Below are 22,371 nucleotides of genomic sequence, written 5' to 3'. Positions count from 1 at the left end.
CCTGAAGTTTGTCTTCTGCAAATTCTTGAATGAACAAAGCTTCAACTATAGTGCATAAAAAGGATGCAAGAAAATTTAGCAATGCTCTATTGCAGTGGTTCCCAAACTTCTTCCGCTGCTTGTGTAGGGAAAAGCTGGCTGGTTTGTTTACCTGCCACGTCCGCAGGTTCAGCCGATCGCGGCTCCCATTGGCCGCGGTTCTCTGCTCCAGGCCAATGGGAGCTGCTGGAAGCAGCAGCCAGTACGTCCCTCGGCCCACGCCACTTCCAGCAGCTCCCATTGGCCTGCAGCAGCAAACCGTGGCCACTGGGACCCGCGATCAGCTGAACCTGAGGATGCAGCAGGTAAACAAACCGGCCTAGCCTGCCAGGGGCTTTCCCTGCACAAGCGGCGGAACAAGTTTGGGAATCGCTGCTCTATTGAGAATTCATTTAATATTTGCCAGTATGGGTTGTATTCCCAGCTCAGCCACTGACCTGCTGGGTGTTTGGCTAGTCTTTTGGACAGAAGGTGTAAATATTTAACAGAGTAATTACTCATTGGAACAATTTGCTGGGAGTTGTGGTGGACTCTAGTCTCCATCCCTGCCAATTTTTAAATCAAGATTGTAAATTTATCTAAAAGATCTGCTCTAGGGATTATTTTGGGGAAGTTCCTGGCCCGTGTTATATAGGAGGTCAGGCTAGATGATCACAATGATCCCTTCTGGCATTGGAATCTGTGAATCTGTCTTTGTTCCTCTGTTTCTTCATCTCTCATAATGGGGATACTGCCATGTTAGCTACAGATGGAAAGCATTATATAAGGGATATGTATTATTTTTCTCACTGTTCACCCTGGTCTCCAGGCACATTAGGCAGACACTGCTCCCTCTGGCTCTGAGCAAAGCCACTCCTTTAATCAGACAGAAAGAATCACTCAAGAGAAATATGAGGTTATAACTCCTACCTGTCCTTGGGCTGTTTCTGCTAATAGTTATTTTTGTACCTTGTCAAATTCTACACAGTTTAATTTCTGGGGGCCGTTGTGATAATTGGGCTGACAAATGTACTTTAATTGCAAGCTCAGTTGTAAAAAGTAGATGATACAATAACCTATAACAAGAAAAGTTGATGGGAAAAGGAACAAAATGGAGACAGAAAAACTGAATTAGTCTGAACAAAAAGACCACGATATGATTCAAGGACTGATTCAAAATCATGGTTGGTAAAAACAATATGTGAAACCGGAAATTAACAAACCAAAATTGGCATGTTGGATATTAGGCATAATTGGTAGACTAAATAATGAGGTGTTGGGCTATACCACCCACCATTCTTTTTGGGGGTCCTTAAAGAAAGAAAAAGGGAATTTGTGTGGAGAAGAACAGAAAAAAAAATCAGAGGAAGAACAGATGGAGGCTACTGGAGTGAGCTTCACATCATGGCTGCCCCCGAACCCCCCCCCCCCCCCCCGTCTGCATCTTCTAGGACTCCAGACCCTTTTGGTCCTAATCCTGAGACATATTCTGACCAACTCGGGCCAGAGAGGGACTCTGGAGACATCGTGAATCCCAACACTACCTGAGATGAAACTGGTTTGAACTTTGGCAACAGTTCCAGCTCATTTCAACTAACATCTTCTCTTTTCCCCAGAAGAACAGTTTTTACTGTCTTTAACAACATCTACAAGACTGTCAAATGAGGTTTTTCCTTCTAAATCTCTGCAGGGAAAGGGAACAAGGGATGTTGTTAAAATGAAAGCCTTACTTAATACTTTACATTTCAAATGCTTTCCCTTCTGTTCTGTATCTTTAATAAAAAGTTCAAAGGACTTTTAATAGTGTTTTGCCATGGTATTAAGCAGGCTGAAGTTTCTATATACCAAACACCAGACCTTGTTTAACACTGTGGTTATGTTAATATCTTTGGCTCATTTATTTAATCAAAATTAATACAAGAAGACCCACCACTGCCTACCCCACACCCTGTTCCCTCCTTAATGATTTGTTTTTAACATGTAATTTTAGCTAAAAATAGTTGCCTACTTCAGTGTTTTTCAAGCTACCATTTTAAAAAAGTAACTATATCACCCTAAAAAGAAAAGGAGGACTTGTGGCACCTTAGAGACTAACAAATTGATTTGAGCATAAGCTTTCGTGAGCTTCAGCTCACTTCATCGGATGTGATATACACCATCATGTGCCAGCAATGCCCCTCTGCCACGTACATTGGCCAAACTGGACAGTCTCTACGTAAAAGAATAAATGGACACAAATCAGACGTCAAGAATGATAACATTCAAAATCCAGTCGGAGAACACTTCAATCTCTTTGGTCACTCAATTACAGACCTAAAAGTGGCAATTCTTCAACAAAAAAACTTCAAAAACAGACTCCAAGGAGAGACTGCTGAATTGGAATTAATTTGCAAACTGGATACAATTAACTGAGGCTTGAATAGAGACTGGGAGTGGAAGGGTCATTACACAAACTAAAACTATTTTCCCATGTTTATCCTGCCCCCACCCACTGTTCCTCAGACGTTCTTGTCAACTGCTGGAAATGGCTCACCTTGATTATCACTACAAAAGGTTCCCCCGCCCCAGCCCCCGCTCTCCTGCTGGTAATAGCGCACCGTACCTGATCACTCTCGTTACAGTGTGTATGGTAACATCCATTGTTTCATGTTCTGTGTATATAAATCTCCCCACTGTATTTTCCACTGAATGCATCCGATGAAGTGAGCTGTAGCTCACGAAAGCTTATGCTCAACTAAATTTGTTAGTCTCTAAGGTGCCACAAGTCCCCCTTTTCTTTTTGTGGATACAGACTAACACAGCTGCTACTCTGAAATATATCACCCTAGTCCACCTTACTATTTTTTTTAGAGTACCCAAAGACATGCTTATTGTATTAAACAACCCCCAGAACATATACTGAAGAGCTGTCTCAGAGTTTGGATTTTAAGTCTCTGATCTTGCAATCAGATCTCCTCCAGGAAGACCCATGTGCTTCTGCAGCATCCCTCTGAAGCCAATGGGGCTCCAAACAGCTCCGAGGGTCCATTCACGTGACCCCAATTGCGGGATCTAGGGCCTAAATTTTAGACACCAAGTGGGATTTTCACAAGTGCTCCTCATTGGCCTCTCTCTCTTCCCACTGGAATCATGGGGAGTTTTACCCATTGAAGGTATGGAGAGCAGAGTTAGACTACTGCTGGCTTGTGAAAATCCCACTCAATGAGTGAGAGTGCCAAACAGCAGGGAGCATGTGTCCAGAGCAAGGATATGAGTTACAGCAATATGATCAGGCTGTTACTCAGGTTAGCCATCTGTGCTTCACGTTGGCTCAGTTAACTAAAAAAACAACAAATATAACACTAAGTATCTTTGACTTAAGTCTAGTGGTTGGCATGGAAGAAGTGAGACTTAGTATTCACCTTGGAAGGCGTCTATCATGAGCACAGAATTGGAGTCGGGCCTTGATTATGTTGCGTACATATAGACCTTGGAGGAGAACTGCAACTTAGCCTTGAGCTGTGGAGCCAGGAGAGTGGAGCTGGCAGGCCCAGTGCACAGGGTGCAAGATGAAGTCAGGTTCAGTACATTCACCCAGTCAAAACTATAACACTCAGAGCAGGACAAACTCTGTTTAAGAGAGAAGGGAAAAAAACAACAACCACCATGAGTAACGTACAACTTCGTTTGGTCCTTCAGAGTGTAAGTTCTACCTCTCCATCTGTCTAAGGTTTCTGTATAGCACTTATTACCATGACATCGAAGCGTTGATGACCAACTTCCATTCTCTTAGACCCATTTATACATTGCTTTGGGCTGATCTAAACACAGTTTTTGTACTGTTATAATTATGTTGGTTTAGAAACCCATATAGCTAAAATGATACAACTAGGGGTTTATAAGCTATACTGTTATAAAGTACCTTTATAACATACCTACATCCACAGGAGGCGTTTGTACTAGAATAACTATATCAGTTTCTAATTCAGTATACTTCTAGCAATACAAAAATTGTATGTCCTTTGAATTTAGCCCACAGATTTTTAATTGATGTCTGAGCCGCACCTGATGTCTGAGAACCCTGAACTGGTTATAGAAAATCAGACATTTGGTCCATCTGTTCTGGTGTCCCACATCCCCAGTAATCACAGGGAGGCAAATTTTTTCTCCTCCATGGCCAGTTGTGCAATGCTGTATGTGATGAATGATTGAGTTTTTCTTCATACCTGAAGCAATCATCTTACGCCCTGAATCATGAGATTTAACAATATCTGCCACCCTCCCCACTTTTGCAATAACAGATGACAGCCTGATTGCACTGTACAGAATGTGAAATGAAGGTATGTATTAAGCAAATAACTTCAAATGCCATAATTTTTTATTTCAGAGTAACAGCCATGTTAGACTGTATTCGCAAAAAGAAAAGGAGCACTTGTGGCACCTTAGAGACTAACCAATTTATTTGAGCATAAGCTTTCGTGAGCTACAGCTCACTTCACGAAAGCTTATGCTCAAATAAATTGGTTAGTCTCTAAGGTGCCACAAGTACTCCTTTAATTTTTTATTTATAGCTCTTTGTGAGAGTCTATACAGACCATTCTCAAACCCCACAAGATGATCTGCACGTCATCATGTTCTGATCTATAATTCTTCAAATGCAGACAGCATGTACATTGAGTTGTCCCAGGTTCTTTCAATTTTTGGTTTCAGTGCTATGACCACCAACAATTGTACCAATTAAGGGTGTGTTGTGGATACTAGATTGTGAGCTCTCCAAGGCAACAACTGTCTGTTGTTTGTTTGCAGACAGCCTAGTACAGTGGGGTCCTTAGATGTTACCATGATAAAAATAATAATAATAATTGTTACACTAGGAACTGGGCTGAGACATATCAAACATATTTCACATGCTGCAAGTCAACAATTACAATCTGAGCTGGCAATTACTTTTGCTCAAAGCTTCCCCGGACAAGATAGATGGATGGATGGTCAGTTTCAATCTATATATTCCCTCACTGACCTCTCCCCACACCCAATACTTTAACACATTAAGAAACCAAAAATTATGCAACACTTTGTTTGTATCACTTATCCCATCATCACACCAGCTGCAAACCTTCCTCATGAAGCATGGATCTGACCTTCATTCTCCTCAGCTTTTAAGGTTGTCATTAATCCAAAAACAAAATATGTTGGCCAACAAAGTCAGGGTAAACATACTAGGAAAATAAATATCATCATCCAATTGTAAATAATACTCTTCTCATATTTGTCTTTACAGGCAGCTTGGGATTGGGATCTTGTCCTTTCAGTGTCTGTAAAGCACAGTGTATGTTTAAATGGATGTCTACAAAATAAGAGAGTAAATTATGCAACCTTTAGGAAAAGTGGCATTGAGAGTTTTGACTGAGTAAGGACTGAAGGATTTGGCCGAATAACGTTATTTTTTCCCTCTTCTGATTGTGAAATAAGTATCAAAATAAAGGACCAAAAATAAAACCCTTACCAAAACAAAACATTATACTGCACATGGAATTCTCTTACCGTAGAGAGGATCAGAGAGAGAGAGAGAGAGAGAGCGGAGAAGGAACTATATGTGACAGATGTTAGTCAAGTGGCTCAACGTAGGACGAAGAAATTCAGTCCTTCAGAGATGCGGGTGGGTTAAGAACTGATACAGAATTACATCCAGAAAAACAACATGAAAAGACTGATTTTTCAATCTTAACATTCAAAAGCTAGGAAATGCTAGAATTAAGAATATCATACACAATAAGGATAATGTGTATATGCTTTATGATACTGTCTTGAATTACAAGATCACCCTGGTATATTTTCCACAGAACCCCTGGCTCCATGAATCAGTAGTTATTTAATAGTTCTTTTTACCATCCACATTCAATGTGCGGCCCCAGATCTTATGTAAAACCCGCCACCCTGAACTGAATATATAGTTATTAATTTCCTCAAAGATGTAACTTTCCATCTGAGTGCTTCAAATACATTAACCAATTTATCTTCATATCATCCCTGTGAGAGGAGGTGGCATTATTACCCCATTTTATAGCTTGGGAACTGAGGCACAGAGAGATTAAGGCCAAAAATGTCCACTAACTTTGGGTGCTCAATTTGAGATGCCTATGGTCTGATTTTTTTCAGAGCACTTAGCATTTTGCATAGTGATCAAAGCATAGCTCCAATTGACTTCAGTTGCAGTTGTGAGCAGGGTGGATAAAAATCCATTTTTTTTTTAATTTAAATCAGATTTTTACCTTTGAGCTACAATGTATCTCATCATGAAATAGGGATTATAAAATATAATTCTATAGTATAAGACAATATATTCATGTAATGTTTAAGAAAAGTTTTGTAAACGAGTTCCAATACTTCATGGATTAGGGACCCAATTTTATGGGGTTCCAGGGGCTTCTGTATAGATTATTTAGGTTAATCTTTCTATCTACCTAGTGGGACTCAGTGCTCAGTCTAGAAGATACCATCAGAGATGCTTAGTTTTGCAGTTCTCAAACTGTGGATTTGTGTCTCCAGAGATAACATGCTTGTTAACAGCAAAAATGTTTTTAAATAAATTATAGAGCTGAGAAATAATAGACCTCAACCCTGTTGTCCCTGTTGTGCAAATTTGTGTACACAGAGTCAATCCCTTACCTCTCTTTAAAAGTGCAAAGTTTCAAAAAGTTCAATGAATAGAAGATTGTTGGGGACAGAATAGATCTGGAGAAGGAGTCTGGAGATAAACATGAGAAGTGAGAGACATATGCTTTTTATTTACTGTTGAAGAAAAATATGCAGAATATTTAACATTGTTTTAGTTAAATAAAACAATTTAAATGTCTGTCTGGTGATGTTCTCCTCCTAATACTACATGGCAAGAAAATCCTCCAAATATTAATGAGAGTTCACCTCCCAATGACTTCATAAATATCTGCTTCAATTACCTTTGGTAAATGAAATAACCAAACAATCATTCATTTTCTGATATAGCTGTAAAACTAATCTGAAAAGTTTTCAAAATAAATCACTGTTTAAAAATGTATAGTGTGTACCTTCTAAAAATGAAACCTACAGCTATCTCTGAGTTGTGAAGAATATGTATTAAGGTTATAACAATCAACAAGAATGCACTTTTATGTAGAAATCCATGATTAAATCAAGTCTTCCTGACTAGTGATTTAAATCAATTTTATTTAAATCAAATCCACCCTGGTTGGGAGCACTCAGCACTTGTGCAAATCTGGCCCCAGATGTCTCACTTTGAGCAGACACAAAATGAGGAACACCCAAGTAGTTGCCAGCTGTGAAAATTTTGTTTTAAGCAACTAGCCCAGCATCACATAGGAACCCTGTGGCAGAGGCAGGGATAGACTCCAAGGATACACAGGTGCTGACTTCTGCTGGTGCTGGTGGATGCTCGACCCCACCCCCCTTTGCCTCCAGCCCCACCCCAACTCCGCCCGTGCCCTGCCCCCATTCCAACCCCTTCTCCAAATGCCTGGCCCCGCCTCTTCCCCTGAGTGCACCATGTTCCTGCTCCTCTCCCTTCCCTCCCAGAGCTTGTTGCCATGAAACAGCTGTTTTGCGGCAGCAAACACTAGGAGGAGAAGCAGGGACGCGGAGCGCCCAGGAGAGGGGGTGGGGGCGGGGTGGAGTGGGGAGCTTGACTGCCAGTGGGTGCAGAGCAGCCACCAATTTTTCCCCGTGGGTGCTCCAGCCCTGGAGCACCCACGGAGTTGGAGCCTGTGCAAGGGTATGTCTACACTGCGATAAAAGACCCGTGGCACAGCCAGGATTGGCCTGGCTCAGCTGATTTGTGTTCATGGTATAACCTGAACCCCACGAGTCCGAGCCAGCTGACTGGGGCCCTGAGACTCACAACTGCAGGTTTTTTTACCTCAATTCTTCAAGGTAGTATTCTACTTCTTTAACCAGAAGACCATCCTTTCTCTTTTTGCAATCTCTCATTCACAACACACCTTTTAGGGGGTCCAGATAAGTACTTAGACAGACAGGTCACAGCCTGTCTCCTATTCCAAGATCTCCTGTTCCCAACAGAGACCCAGAGCTGCCTAAGATTCACCTCCTGTCACTGCCGCCGTATGCTGCTTGGCTTTCCCAACCCATCCCAGCAGCACATGTTGCAGTCCCAACTGTCATAAAAAGCAGCATCCCTATTACAATAGAAACAAACAAAACCAAACCCCCCACACCTTTCAGCTTCTGCAACAAATGAGGCAGAGGTCCTACAGACAACACTCATTCACTACACAACTGTGATTCATCCTCAAAGTACCATACATTCTCTGCATTGAATGAGACGGGGGTCCTGTGTTAAAAATAGTATGTGATTGTGTAATTAAAGAGTGGCTTTTCCTAAATTGTCGGTGCTTGATTTTGCAACCTTAATGTTCTTTTAATATAGTTTTTTGGAATGTAATTCCCTAGTTTATTAAAAAATAAAGGGGAAAAAAAATCCATCATGTGGAACCATACTGACCCCAAAATTTGGTCAACAGCAGGATTCAGGCCTTCAGATCCACACACAGACCTCTATCACTTCAGTTAATGGAAAAACAATGAGGAGTCTTTGTGGCACCCTAGAGACTAACAAATGTATTTGGGCATAAGCTTTCATGGGCTAAACCCCACTTCACCAGATGCATGGAGTGAAAAATACAGTAAGCAGTATAAATATTACAGCACATGAAAAGATGGGAGTTGCCTTACCAAGTTGGGGGTCAGTGCTAAAGAGGCCAATTCAATTAAGGTGGAAGTGGCCTATTCTCAACATTTGACAAGAAGGGGTGAATATCAAGAGAGGGAAAAAGTACTTTTTGTAGTGACCCATCCACTCCCAGTCTTTATTCAGGCCTAATTTGATGGTGTCCAGTTTGCAAATTAATTCCAGTTCTGTAGTTTCTCGTTGAAGTCTGTTTTTGAAGAAGAATTGCCACTTTTAAGTCTGCTATTGAGTGTCCAGGGAGACTGAAGTGCTCTCTTACTGGTTTTTGAATGTTACAATTCTTGATGTAATGGAGTTAATGTACCAGTTAATGGAGTAACTGGTAGCAATAGTAGGCTGTTATCCTCTACATGGACCAGTCTTTGGAGATTAGATGAATCATACCCTTTGCAAGTGGGTTTCACAGTTATTTGCTGACAACAAAGGAACAAAGACTGAGGGCTCCTGTGTTAAATTCCAGGCTCTGTAGGGGACCCATCTGCCCTTGTGCGCCTAGGTTGTCTCCTTCCTGCTTTGCTCCTATTCTCTCCCGCCAATGCTTAGCTTCTGCCTTTCTCCCTCCCTGTTCCTCCGCAGCCTCTGGCTCTTGCAACTTCTTCTGCCTTTAGTCCTCACCATCATCATTTCTCTGCATTTGGATCAGGCAGCCTCCTCCTTCTCCATGCTGGCTGCATGGAGGAGCATTGAGAGCACGAGAGAGATTCTGCCTACTCTCAGTTCCTGTGCCTGGTGCCACAACAGCTCCAGCAGCCAGAAGGAGCAATCTCAGCTCCTGCTGCTCATGGAGGGAGCAGTCCCAGTCGATCTATGAGGATGGCAGATGCCCAGACTGGTGGCATGTAGGAGCTGTGAGGGATGGCGTATGCTTACTGCTTACACTTTGGACTTCTTAGCTGCCATACCCTAAAGTCTCTGCTGAGCATGTGCAAACTGTGATTTTCAGAGGCTCATAACTTCCCCATATTTGAGCAAATTTTTACAGGTACAGCAAAAGGCACATCACTGACACCAGGGAAACCCCCTACCAAATTTCAAATCTCTAGTGCTCGAAACCATGAAGGCACTAAAGCTTCTCAATGAAACTGTTGTAAAAAAAATTTTAACATCTTTTTCCCTAAACTCATTCTTGGAAATTCCTGAACTGTTTTACCTAAAACTTTCCAAAAAGATTCATCCTAAGGCAGACACCCAGCATGAGAAATTTAAAGTTTTATCCTGCTCTGCTCCTATCCACTTAAAAAGATGGCCAAAGTGTGAGTCAAAACAGAACCAATAAAAAGGACCCCAAATTAAATCTCATGATTTTTGAGGGGCTGATTCATGATTTTTAAATGCTTGCGGTTTGTAATGCTGAAATTATAACAAATGGATGTTTACAGAAACTGCAAGAGGAAATCCCAGCTGGGAGTTGATGAGACAAACAAAACTGATGATTTAAAAAAACCACTTTTATAGCCACAACAGCTTCCTCCAGAGAAATATCCTGGTTCAGGGCCCAATCCTACGGTCCTTTGGATCATTAGGATATAAATTCTGAGGTCCTTAACCTACTTTTTACTAATTTTTTACTGTCTTTCCTCAGGGAGTTTGCCCAAGTAACAAGCTCACATTTTGGCTCATAATATTATCAGTTGTCCAAGACCAGAATTAAAAACAGTTAAGAAAAGATTAATCAGCATGTGTTAGGAGCTTTCTAGAAAAGCAGTCAAGCTCTTTATTTATATCTCTGAGATCCAATAGGGCTTTCTCCAGAATAATAAGAAGAGACCTATACCAGCTGAAGATCTGAGCCCTGATGGTCTCTAGTTTCCATATTTGCTAGGTCAAATGCTTATCGTCTTCTTAAAAGAATCATAATTCTTTAGGTTTAATCTGCACAATGTATATATATTCAGCTTTATTGGCCAATAATTTATTTAAATAATTGTTTACCCTATTAAACCATACAAGATTAAATTCTCAAGTAATATCTTGGCAAATGCACCCAAAAATTTCAGTGAGAACTCTATGGTTATAACTTGTCCATAGACTGGTTTATGCTTAAAAGGGAATATTTTTATTATGTAACTTCTGATGCATACCTCCAGCTGTCTCAGATAAAGTCCCATAGGACTTCATACTGAAATACCTCATTTAACTAATAAAAATAACCCAAACAAATAAACCTTTTAAATGCCTCAAAGAGGAAATAAAATAAAACTTGCATCCTTATTTGCATAAAAAACACATGAAAAGTTCTTGAAATATCATGAATGTCAAATTTTGCTGTTAGAAGAAAGAAAAGGAGTACTTGTGGCACCTTAGAGACTAACCAATTTATTTGAGCATGAGCTTTCGTGAGCTACAGCTCACTTCATCTTTGCTGTTGTGTTCCCTTGAAAGACACAGAGATGTGGACTGAGAGCAAACTGAAGGCTTTTGAATCTTTAAATTTTAAGGTTTCAGAGTAGCAGCAGTGTTAGTCTGTATGCACAAAAAGAAAAAGGAGTACTTGTGGCACCTTAGAGACTAACAAATTTATTTGAGCATAAGCTTTCGTGAGCTCACGAAAGCTTATGCTCAAATAAATTTGTTAGTCTCTAAGGTGCCACACGTACTCCTTTTTGTTTTTTAAATGTTAAGAGTCTGAAGTCTTTAACAAAAGACTTCCAACTGTTTGGGTTAAATAGGTGTTAATAAAAACAAAGAAACAGTCAAAAGGAAATCACTTCCCGTGGCAATTAATCAGGTTCAATTTTCTTGGTATCCAGGATGTACTAGACCTGCCCCTTCTTTAGCCATCCAAGAAAAACAAGGCAGACAAGACCTGGATGTCCTATGTTAAGGAAAAAGTGGGGGGGATCTTTCCATATATCAAAAAGATGCAAACCAGGGGCTAAGACCATTTTTCCCCTTTTACAAGTGATATTCAAGTTCTTGCTTTATTTCCTTTGCAAATTGCTGTTTCAATATTGCCAATCCCAAGCACTCAAAAGTCAGGAGTCAGGCCCCCAAAATCATTAGATTGTTTGTTTTAAAATCTCATGATTATTAAGCAACATAAACAAACCCCAACTTTGCATTCTTTTTAATTGCCTTCTGGTTTCTGAGCCTTTAGGACACACTCCTTTCATGTTTTCAAACTTTTCTCTCTAACCATGAAGGCTAAAGTCTTACTTAACAAAAACAAAAAGAAAAGGAGTACTTGTGGCACCTTAGAGACTAACCAATTTATTTGAGCATAAGCTTTCGTGAGCTCACGAAAGCTTATGCTCAAATAAATTGGTTAGTCTCTAAGGTGCCACAAGTACTCCTTTTCTTTTTGCGAATACAGACTAACATGGCTGCTACTCTGAAACTTAACAAAAACAACAGTCTCTTGATTCCAGCAGCTGGGGTCTTAAGGAAAACATCAAATATTGCAAGACTCATGATAAAATCATAGGCACTGTGTTGCTCCTTTAACAAAGAGGTGTTAAGCCATCAACAAGGAATCGCTGGAGTCTAAACACAAAGGTCAAGCAATATTTCCACTGAAACATAATTCCTAATTATTGTGGGACAGACTGTGATACCCTCATTCACACTGACTGATCCCTGACTGGTTGTATCTTACGCCACAAAAAATCCCATTGATTTCAGCAAGACCTCTTGTGATGTAAGTACTATCCAGTGGGTGTCACATTCTGTCTCTATATTTCTTTCAGCCTAGATTGTGACAGAGCAATTTGCCCAGAGTAATGGGTGGGTAGGTAGGCGCAGAACTGATTCTGGAACAGCCCAGGAGGAAATCACAATCTCTCTCCCAGTTTCCTGGCTGCTCTAGGGAGTTAGTAAACTGCACCAGATCTATACTTGGCACCCCATACACCAACACGTTGGGCAGTGTACCTATGTTGGCCATCTTGGGGATGAAACCTCTCTACGCTTTTAAGCAAGGCAACATAGGCCTTGCATAAACAATGAAAGAAAACGGAAGTAAGGAAATAGAGGTTAACAATGGACAAAGCATGAATTTACAAATGGCCTTGTAAATAACATGTTCTTAAAAGACAAAGAAATAGTAAGAAGAATAATCTGTGATAAGCTTGCAGCTGCAGCTTTGTTTAATAGCATATTTTGTAGCTTGTGGACATTTCTGGACTTGTACAAGGATTGGTTAAAAAAAATTATTAAACCAATTATTATGTGTGATACAATGCAAAATGGAATATGTATGCATTAGTGTACGTATATAATTTGATTTTTTTATTATGAGCGTTTGGCGCTGTGGTAAACGCCTACACCCTTCCTCCTGCATTTGAGTTTAATCACCTTAGTGTAGTGTTGCTGTATACCAATTAAAAAAAAACAACACCTCAGTGGCAAGTCCAGATCTCAGCTAATTTCTTGTGAACCGATTGGAAAAGGTCTCAGAAAAAAATTCCAACAGATGGGAACAGAGCAGCTCTGCAGAGTCTGCAGAAAGAAAAGGAGTACTTGTGCCACCTTAGAGACTAACAAATTTAGTTGAGCATAAGCTTTGGTGAGCTACAGCTCACTTCATCGGATGCATTCAGCGGAAAATACAGTGGGGAGATTTATATATACAGAGAACATGAAACAATGGGTGTTAACATGCACACTGTAATGAGAGTGATCAGGTAAGGTGAGCTATTACCAGTAGGAGAGCGGGGCAAAAAGAACCTTTTGTACTGATAATTAAGGTGGGCCATTTCCAGCAGTTAACAAGAACGTCCGAGAAGCAGTGGGGGGCGGGGGGGGGGGAGAATAAACATGGGGAAATAGTTTTACTTTGTGTAATGACACATCCACTCCCAGTCTCTATTCAAGCCTAAATCCAGTATCCAGTTTGCAAATTAATTCCAATTCAGCAGTCTCTCCTTGTAGTCTGTTTTTGAAGTTTTTTTGTTGAAGTATTGCCACTTTTCGGTCTGTAATCGAGTGACCAAAGAGATTAAAGTGTTCTCCGACTGGTTTTTGAATGTTATAATTCTTGATGTCTGATTTGCGTCCATTTATTCTTTTACGTAGAGACTGTCCAGTTTGGCCAATGTACATGGCAGAGCGGCATTGCTGGCACATGATGGCATATATCACATTGGTGGATGTGCAGGTGAACGAGCCTCTGATAGTGTGGCTGATGTGATTAGGCCCTATGATGGTGTCCCCTGAACAGATATGTGGACACAGTTGGCAACGGGCTTTGTTGCAAGGACAGGTTCCTGGGTTAGTGGTTCTGTTGTGTGGTGTGTGGTTGCTGGTGAGTATTTGCTTCAGGTTGGAGGGCTGTCTGTAAGCAAGGACTGGCCTGTCTACCAAGCTCTGTGAGAGTGATGGGTCATCCTTCAGGATAGGTTATAGATCCTTGATGATGCGTTGGAGAGGTTTTAGTTGGGTGCTGAAGGTGATGGTTAGTGGCGTTCTGTTATTTTCTTTGTTGGGCCTGTCCTGGAGTAGGTGACTTCTGGGTACTCTTCTGGCTCTGTCAATCTGTTTCTTCACTTCAGCAGGTGGGTATCGTAGTTGTAACAATGCTTGATAGAGATCCTGTAGGTGTTTGTCTCTGTCTGAGGGGTTGGAGCAAATGCGGTTGTATCATAGAGCTTGGCTGTAGACAATGGATCGTGTGGAGTGGTCTGGATGAAAGCTGGAGGCATGTAGGTAGGAATAGTGGTCAGTAGGTTTCCGGTATAGGGTCGTGTTTATGTGACCATCGTTTATTAGCACCGTAGTGTCCAGGAAGTGGATCTCTTGTGTGGACTGGACCAGGCTGAGGTTGATGGTGGGATGGAAATTGTTGAAATCATGGTGGAATTCCTCAAGGGCTTCTTTTCCATGGGTCCTGATGATGAAGATGTCATCAATGTAGCGCAAGTAGAGTAGGGGCATTAGGGGATGAGAGCTGAGGAAACGTTGTTCTAAGTCAGCCAAAAAAATGTTGGCATACTGTGGGGCCATGCGGGTACCCATAGCAGTGCCGTTGATTTGAAGGTATACGTTGTCCCCAAATGTGAAATAGTTATGGGTGAGGACAAAGTCACAAAGTTCAGCCACCAGGTTTGCCGTGACATTATTGGGGATAGTGTTCTTGACGGCTTGTAGTCCATCTTTGTGTGGAATGTTGGTGTAGAGGGCTTCTACATCCACAGTGGCCAGGATGGTGTTTTCAGGAAGATCACGATAGATTGTAGTTTCCTCAGGAATTCAGTGGTGTCTCGAAGATAGCTGGGAGTGCTGGTAGTGTAGGGCCTGAGGAGGGAGTCTACATAGCCAGACAATCCTGCTGTCAGGGTGCCAATGCCTGAGATGATGGGGTGTCCAGGATTTCCAGGTTTATGGATCTTGGGTAGCAGATAGAATACCCCTGGTTGGGGCTCCAGGGGTGTGTCTGTGTGGATTTGTTCTTGTGCTTTTTCAGGGAGTTTCTTGAGCAAATGATGTAGTTTCCTTTGGTAACCCTCAGTGGGATCAGAGGGTAATGGCTTGTAGAAAGTGGTGTTGGAGTCTGTTTCCCTTCAAGTACTGTGAGCAGCAGTAGGGAAAGTCGGCACAAGGGAGCAAACCAGCACACAGGGCTAGTGACAATCAAGTGCTTAGTTGCAATTCAGAACCATTTAATAAAAAACACATGACAATAAATATATTCTGTAGTAAATGTTGATTGCTGTGCTGAAAATAAACTACCAACTCTCTTCATTGGATTATATAATTTCCAGATAGCTTTAAAATTAAATTCCCAATTTTTCATGTGCTCATTTTCTTGGCTATTTGCTACATTAAGTTATATCAAGAGGTTGAAAATGTATAACTTTGCAGGAGAAGATAGCTTACTAGAGGAATTTTGTACACCAGATGGAGGACTTTTTGGACTCAATATCTTGTGAGTATATTTAATGAAAGAATACTTTTATCAGATACCAAGACTGAAGCTGTGGTCTTCTTCATTTATAAACTTTAAAAAGACCAAAAGCCATGTATTAATTACAAAATAGCCTTGTGGTGAAACATGGACTACAAAGTACCTACTAAAATCGTGGGTAATAGTTTAAATAAAATTATAGGGAAAGAGGTCAGGAGGGGGTTATTCCACAGAAGCAAGCATCAGATAATCTCAGAAAACTATTGGCTGGAGTACTGGAGTCTAAAGATAATTGAAATCAACTGGCAATGATATCATTAGACATTAGGCCTTTGACAGCTGAATGATTGTGTCTAGATTGTGACCTTAGGAACACTGTGTCAAAGTTCAGATGTTTGATTACATTTATTCACAATCCTATTATAGATATATGGTTTAAGATCTCCTTTCTTACTTCACAGGTACACAAGGTAGTTCTACCTCTGATTGCCACTGCTTTGGAACCCTCAGAAGTCATTATCCATTACAGAAAGGAACTCTGGTGCTAGAATGGGCAGCAGACTGCATTTTTAAATGTTATTCTGATTTAATTCTGTTGTTATGCAGACATACTAAATAATAGTAACTAATACTTAATCAGTAAGTGAGTGATCCAAGGAATATTATTCCTGAAAATTTAAAAATCATGGAGGTTTGGTTTGGGGGAGTGTGGGGGGGGGGCGGGGTCAGGTTGGGAGGGGATGGGGGGAATCTATAGATATAAACTAAACAATTCTTAATCAAAATTTTATTCTTACCAAGAATTAGCAATTCAGCCATTTTTATACCTTGTGAATTTAAATGAGTAACAAATAACTTGATTTATTTAGGGATTAAGTTAAACAAATTAATATGGCTAGGTATTATTAGGATCTGATTATGCAAAATATTAAGGTAGATTCTGGCAGGTGGAAATACAAATCTTGTGGGGTAAAGTAATGCTGTTGATTTCTCCTCAACAGATGAATGCTCTCTCTCAGATGCTTCTCATGGAGATTAGGGAGGCTTATTTTAGAAAGATGGAGGCATTTATTTCAATGTTTATTTGGGAGGAAAGAAAGGCAAAGTTTTTAAACTTAAATTCACAGAGGAAAGGTCCATCAATGGTGTCCTTAGCCTTTGTTTGCCAGAAGCTGGAATGGGTGACAGGGGATGGATCACTTGGTGATTACCTGTTCTGTTCATTCTCTCTAGGGCACCAGGCACTGGTCACTGTCAAAAGACAAGATATTGGACTAGATGGACCTTTGGTCTGACCAAGCATGGCTGTTCTTATGTTTAAAGCTTTTAAATTAAGTGCAATACTAAAACATGCAGAAGTCTGAAACTTTCAGATCTCAAGAAATCTCAAATATATATTAATTTATCACAAATAAAATCATTCTAGATCCCACATGTGAATTCAACTGCATGAGTAGAGAGAGAACAGCATCTCAAGAATAAAAAGGAAATAGCAAATCTGACTATATTCAAAGTGCTGACAAATGTATAAAATAAATTGAAAAAATAAGAGGGGAAAATTTGCCCCTAATCTGTCAATTATAGTAATGCTGGGCATTTTAGATTGCCAGTGGGACTCTCATGCTTAAAGTTGGGCACATACTTAAGTACCTTGCTGAACTGAGACTATTAGTAGGAAAAACATTTTAGTCAGAAGTATAATTGCTCGTGCCTCTTTAAAGTTCCAAACCACCAAATCCTGATGTGTTCAATAAATTTGTTTCACCCAAATAACAATAAAATCATAATCCCAAGCGGCAACTTCTGCTTTGTAGACCTCTTTACTGATTCTTCCAGTCAGCCCCAGACTATATGGTGTGAAAAACTGCTTGTGAAATGATATAACAAAGCTTTCTGTTGTTCCATTTCCAAGCTATAGTACACCCTTACAATGACTTTCTCAGTGGTTAGGAAACCACATGTTGAAACCTTTTGAGTTCTTGCCTTGACACCAACCAAGCTGCAGGTGGTTCCAATTTTAGACTCATGGCAAAAACCCTACATGGCAGGCTTCCAAGAAAACTGGCAGACTGCAGAAGCTAAACACAATGCTCCAATTTACTATCTTTGGAACAGCTAGTTTGATGTATCAATTAATCTTTGCTGTGTCACTCATACTTTTGCTAAACGGTAATTTAAGGGCTAGTCTGCACTAGACAAATGTGTCGAGGTTAGGTTGTGGTATGTATCTCAACCTGTTCAATTGTGTTAAAAGGCATTACAATGCATCCATGCTAGGAATAATGACATAGGTAGATCAAGGTTAGTTGACACACCTGGACCTCACCTCCACCCGTTTCTCCATGAAGACTAGCTCTCAAATAAATAGTTAATTTTTCTTTAGAGACTGATAAATTTAATAGTAAGCCTACTGGGCCTTTTCATTCTATTTAGTAGTAGGTCCTAAATCCAAAAATCTATATTATGCCTAACTAACTTGCCAGTGTTTGTGTGCTAATGTTCTTTGCTGGGTAGAATCAGGAGTGATCAGTTGTGTGTCATAAACACTACACTGCCATCAGTTAAGGAAGATTCTCCCTTATTCTCAGACATCTGTCTGAGCTTTTTGGAGCATGAGTATCTGAATCCTAACTCTACTATCACTGTGAATTTCTGAGCAGCCTAGTGAGCAGCACAGTGGCAACCAGGAAATCCTAGGCTTGATACATGGCCTAAAGTGGCATTGTCTTCCCTTTTGTTTCATATGTACCCACCACACAGTTAAAAACAACTTGCCAGTACTGAGGTGACTGCATACAGTTAAATCCTCTACTTCTTTTTGTCTTGCTTATTAGGCTCATCTTGAACTTGATATCTTAATTGTATACATTGGATGAAGACAGAGATCATAGAATAGAAAACAGCAGGATTCACTAAGAAATATTGTAAATACAATAGAGAAATCAAATCTTGTGGTGTGGTAAATGTTGATTTTTAAGTGTTTACCACAATAGTTATTGATCTGTTATTGTTATAAAACATTCCCATTTTTAGTTCCATTATTTTAATGATATCTCAATTCCTTGTAGACACATTTTATTAACATTTCCATTTCGAAGTGTAGACCAGCGATGAAAATAATTAACTTCAAGGAACTGTTCTTAATTTTCGTTTCATAAATATTTCACTCTTTGTGCAACTAGCTCCAGAAAATGTTCATGGAAAAAGCAAGCAAAAATTGCTGGTATTTCATTAAATGATTCCTTTGTACAGCACCTAACACAGTGGGGTGCAGGATCATGATTGGGGTTGCTAGGTATGATTGCAGTGCAAATAAACAAATAAATACACATTATTACTACTATTGTTGACTTCAGTGGAAATACCCTAGCAGCGATTTGGAACTTTAAATGGTAGAGAAGTGATACACAGATAGTTACATGCAAACACTTCCCACCAGTAAGTGGCTGAGTAACCTGATGCATAGTGTGAGCTGGGAACAATGATTGGTACTTCATAGTGGTCCATCAGAAGAAGACTAATATGCATGTTTAATAAATTCCAGGATAATAAATAACATGCTAGCATCAGGTGCATGCCTCATTAAGTTGGTCCATTTGGGCAGACCAACTTCATAGGAGTGTTGTGAGAAAACATAAGTTAATGTTTTTAATGTGCACTGAAGATGTAAATAGCTATTTATTAATAGTGATTAACAAATATATAAGTGAACTATTTACTATTACACAAAATAATTAATTTTAATATTATTGTTCAGTATTGATAAATGTAAAATATTAATGATACATTTATTATTGTTAAATATATATTCGTAATAACAATGTTTGATTTGATTACTGTTATGTGTATTATCAGTTAAGCATACTGTCATTGTTCATTTTGTAATTGTATGTGGTTACTATAAAATGTATTACTGATTATTATTAAATGTATGTATTAATTATAAATGTGATTACTATTATTAAGGATTTAAAACATTTCATGTCTGTGTGAGAATTTTAGCCATTGATGTAATGTGCTGGAAATCAAAAGTCTATGGTGCTGATCCAGCAAAAGTGCCTAACTTTAAGCTCTGAGTAGTCTCAATGACTACACTGGGATTAATCACATACTTAAAGTTAGGCATGTGTTTAAGCATCCTGCTGAACAGGACTTTTATAGCCACTTGGGCAGTGCCTACAGTTTTGCTATACACTCTCTGATCTCCATGTCAGTGTGCCCGAGTCCTGTCCTGCAACAATCCCCCTGGAGGACAGCAGAGATGTTCAATGTCCAGGGTCCATTTATTCCTTGGTCTCTTTGCTCAAGCTGCCAGTGAGGGAAGAAATTAGTGCCAAATACTGATGGAATTATGGGTTTTCTGGAGAGGACATGAAACTGTTTTTTAATTCCAACTCCTATCACGGAGGCCCCAAAATGTCTGTTGGTAATGACTTTTGGTCTTGACTGACTAAAAAGTGATTCAGATTCTGGCCATGTCACTAATCACCAAAAGTAGTTACCTGCTACAAGTGTAGCTTGAAGTTGCAGACACATGGCTAACCACAAAAAACGCCTATACGCTCCAGGCTGCAGATTCTAATCCCAACCACATCACTAGCTATCAAAGAAATGTTACTTGTTTTGGGTGAATGGTTTGAATCCTGTGGCTACACCAATAAGGGTAGGAGGGGGAGGAAGGCTGCCAGTGACAGGTTTGAAACCCAACCATGTTACTACACCACCAAATAACATTGTATCTTGCAGGTGGGGAGTTCTAGTGCCAGCCATATTGCAAACCACCCAAAGCCATTAACTACTGCAGGTGTTGGGCTCAGTTCCAGATTTAGCCATGTTGCCAACCACCCAAAAACCTCCTCTGCAGGTGGTGTATTTGGCACCTTGCCATGTTACTAATGAGGCCAAAATCAATACCTGCTGCAGCTGGTGAGCTTGAGAGTCACACCGTTAACCATGTCAAAGCCAATACCTGCTGCAGATGGTGGGCTTGAGACTCAGCCATTTCATTAATCATGCCAAAGCCAATAAGTGGTGCAGGCGAGGGGTTTGAGACGTTGCCATGTCGCTAGCCGTGCCAAAGGCAATACCCGCTGCAGGTGGTGGGTTCAAGTCCTGCCTCCAAACTCCCTTTGCTGGCTGTAGGAAAAGTTAGGATACATTGAATACCAGTTTGGACCATTAACTATTTGGCCTTCATCAGGCAGCACAACCCAGGCAGACCGGCTCGCCACAAGGCCCTTAAAAGGCAGCACTGGCCACTTCTAAGTTCCCTGCCCCCAAATCTCCATCTTCCCAGTCATTCCTGGACATGCCAGTGGGATCAACCTAAAAAAAAAAGTCCCCTTCTATAATCAACCTCCCTGCCAGAGAAACCCCCCAAAATTTGTGCCTCAGACAAACTTCCCCATGCCAAGTTAGGATGCGCCTTGGTCCCAGTGATGTCACCTCAGTCAGCCAATCAGAAGAAGGCATTGGAGTCGAGGAGGAAATGACGTCACCGTATCCCTCCGCCGGTTCGGTCCCCTTTTTGTGTGTGTGTGTGTGTGTCTGTTGGTCCTTTCTGTGTGTATCAACCCGCAGCTTCTTTTTTTCGGAAAGGGGGGCAAAAATATTTGGGGGGAGCTCATGCAACCTGCGCTCCCCGCCCGGCCACTTCGCCCTGTAAGAGGTTGTGTGGGGTGCGTGTCACTTTAAGAGCGTGTGCGAGCGAGCCAAGCTCGGCTGAGGAGGCGGCGGCAGCGGCGGGAGACGGAGAGAAAGGTGAGTTGGCGCGAGTCCGTTATGTTGGGGGGGGGGGGGCGGACGCTGCAGAATCAATCAGACTCGGGGGGGGGTTACGGGGGGGAGAGGTTGGCGGCGCGCGCGCACGACAAGAATGCGGGTGGCGGTGACCGTTGGAACCGGTTCGAACCGCCCGGGTCTGTGAGCGGGTGGGGGGGGTGGGCAGCGCGCGCCGTACACAAAGCGGCCGCCAGACGCGCTTAGCGGGGAGGGAGCGCGAGCCCCGGTGAGGGAGGGATCGGGGTTCCTGAGGGGAGGGGGGAGGAGCTGCTCCCGCTGGGCGGCGGAATATCTACTTGCTCGCTTTCTCGTCTTCGCTGACTGGAGAGGCGGAGTGATCCGCATACCCCCTCCTCCCTCTGAAGGGAGGGGAGTGATGCGGCCCCGGCTGCTCCCTCCGCGTCAGCCCCCCCACGTCCCCTCCCTCTCGGCTCGCTGGAGACGAACATAACGGGTTAAACACTGCACAGAGCAACCCATGCGCCGTCCTAAAGTGCCTCCCACGCTCCCCTCATGCTGGTTCCCGTCGCTGCGGGGAGAAGGATTGCAGACTCCCTTGTCTCCGTGCCTCCCACCCCCTTCCTAGGGCTGCTGCTGGGTGGGCGGCCATGTTGGGCACAGGGATTATTTTCTTTACCTTTTCTTCCCAAGCAGCCACAATAAATGGAAGCTAGTCTGTTTTTATTTCTGGGGGGAAGGTGCCATCCCCATCCTTTTTAATGAAAATGAACTGGGGGAGTCCACCAAGTTGCCTTTGTGATAGTGGGGGATGGGTTGGCCTTCCTGCTGCTCCCCCTGACACTCGGAGTGAGCCCTCCTTTGCCTACTCACCTCAACGATGGGGTCCCCTTAGCCTGGCTGTCACTCTCAGAGGATACCCCTTGGCCCAACTGCCTCAATGAGGGGTTGCTCTGGGCATCCTTGTGCTCCACAGAGCGGAGGGGGTCGGGTCTCCTTAGCGTGCAAGCCACTTCCCTCCCAGGGAGTGAGG

General features: G+C 41.6%; 1 protein-coding gene and 2 long non-coding RNA genes across 12 annotated transcripts in view; 2 read left to right on the top strand and 1 right to left on the bottom strand.

The window, feature by feature from the left end:
• Positions 1–258: 258 nt before the first annotated feature.
• On the top strand, positions 259–18,638 carry LOC311512111. The gene is made up of 4 exons (XR_014709395.1): positions 259–344; positions 15,557–15,620; positions 16,061–16,238; positions 16,833–18,638. It is a non-coding gene; the product is annotated as an uncharacterized lncRNA (long non-coding RNA).
• LOC311512112 lies at positions 2,889–22,328 on the bottom strand. Of its 2 annotated transcripts, none has more exons than XR_014709396.1 (3): positions 22,212–22,328; positions 20,569–20,735; positions 2,889–3,627 (listed from the first exon to the last, which is right to left on the bottom strand). It is a non-coding gene; the product is annotated as an uncharacterized lncRNA (long non-coding RNA). The 2 variants fall into 2 exon arrangements; XR_014709397.1 differs by lacking the exon at positions 22,212–22,328 and adding an exon at positions 21,045–21,123.
• The window catches only part of POGZ (pogo transposable element derived with ZNF domain), a 59,056-nt gene continuing 57,828 nt past the window's right edge, over positions 21,144–22,371 (top strand). For all 9 annotated transcript variants that reach the window (XM_084613145.1, XM_084613153.1, XM_084613149.1 and 6 more), the window contains exon 1: positions 21,144–21,359. The gene's annotated coding sequence lies outside the window, so the exon portion shown is untranslated. The remainder of the gene's footprint in view (positions 21,360–22,371) is intronic.

Source organism: Lepidochelys olivacea (assembly GCF_965140295.1).
Source record: "Lepidochelys olivacea isolate rLepOli2 genome assembly, chromosome: 24".
In the NCBI taxonomy this organism is placed as follows: Eukaryota; Metazoa; Chordata; order Testudines; family Cheloniidae; genus Lepidochelys; species Lepidochelys olivacea.
Note: the sequence above shows the minus strand (reverse complement) of the source record. Positions and strands in the feature narration are given on the sequence as shown.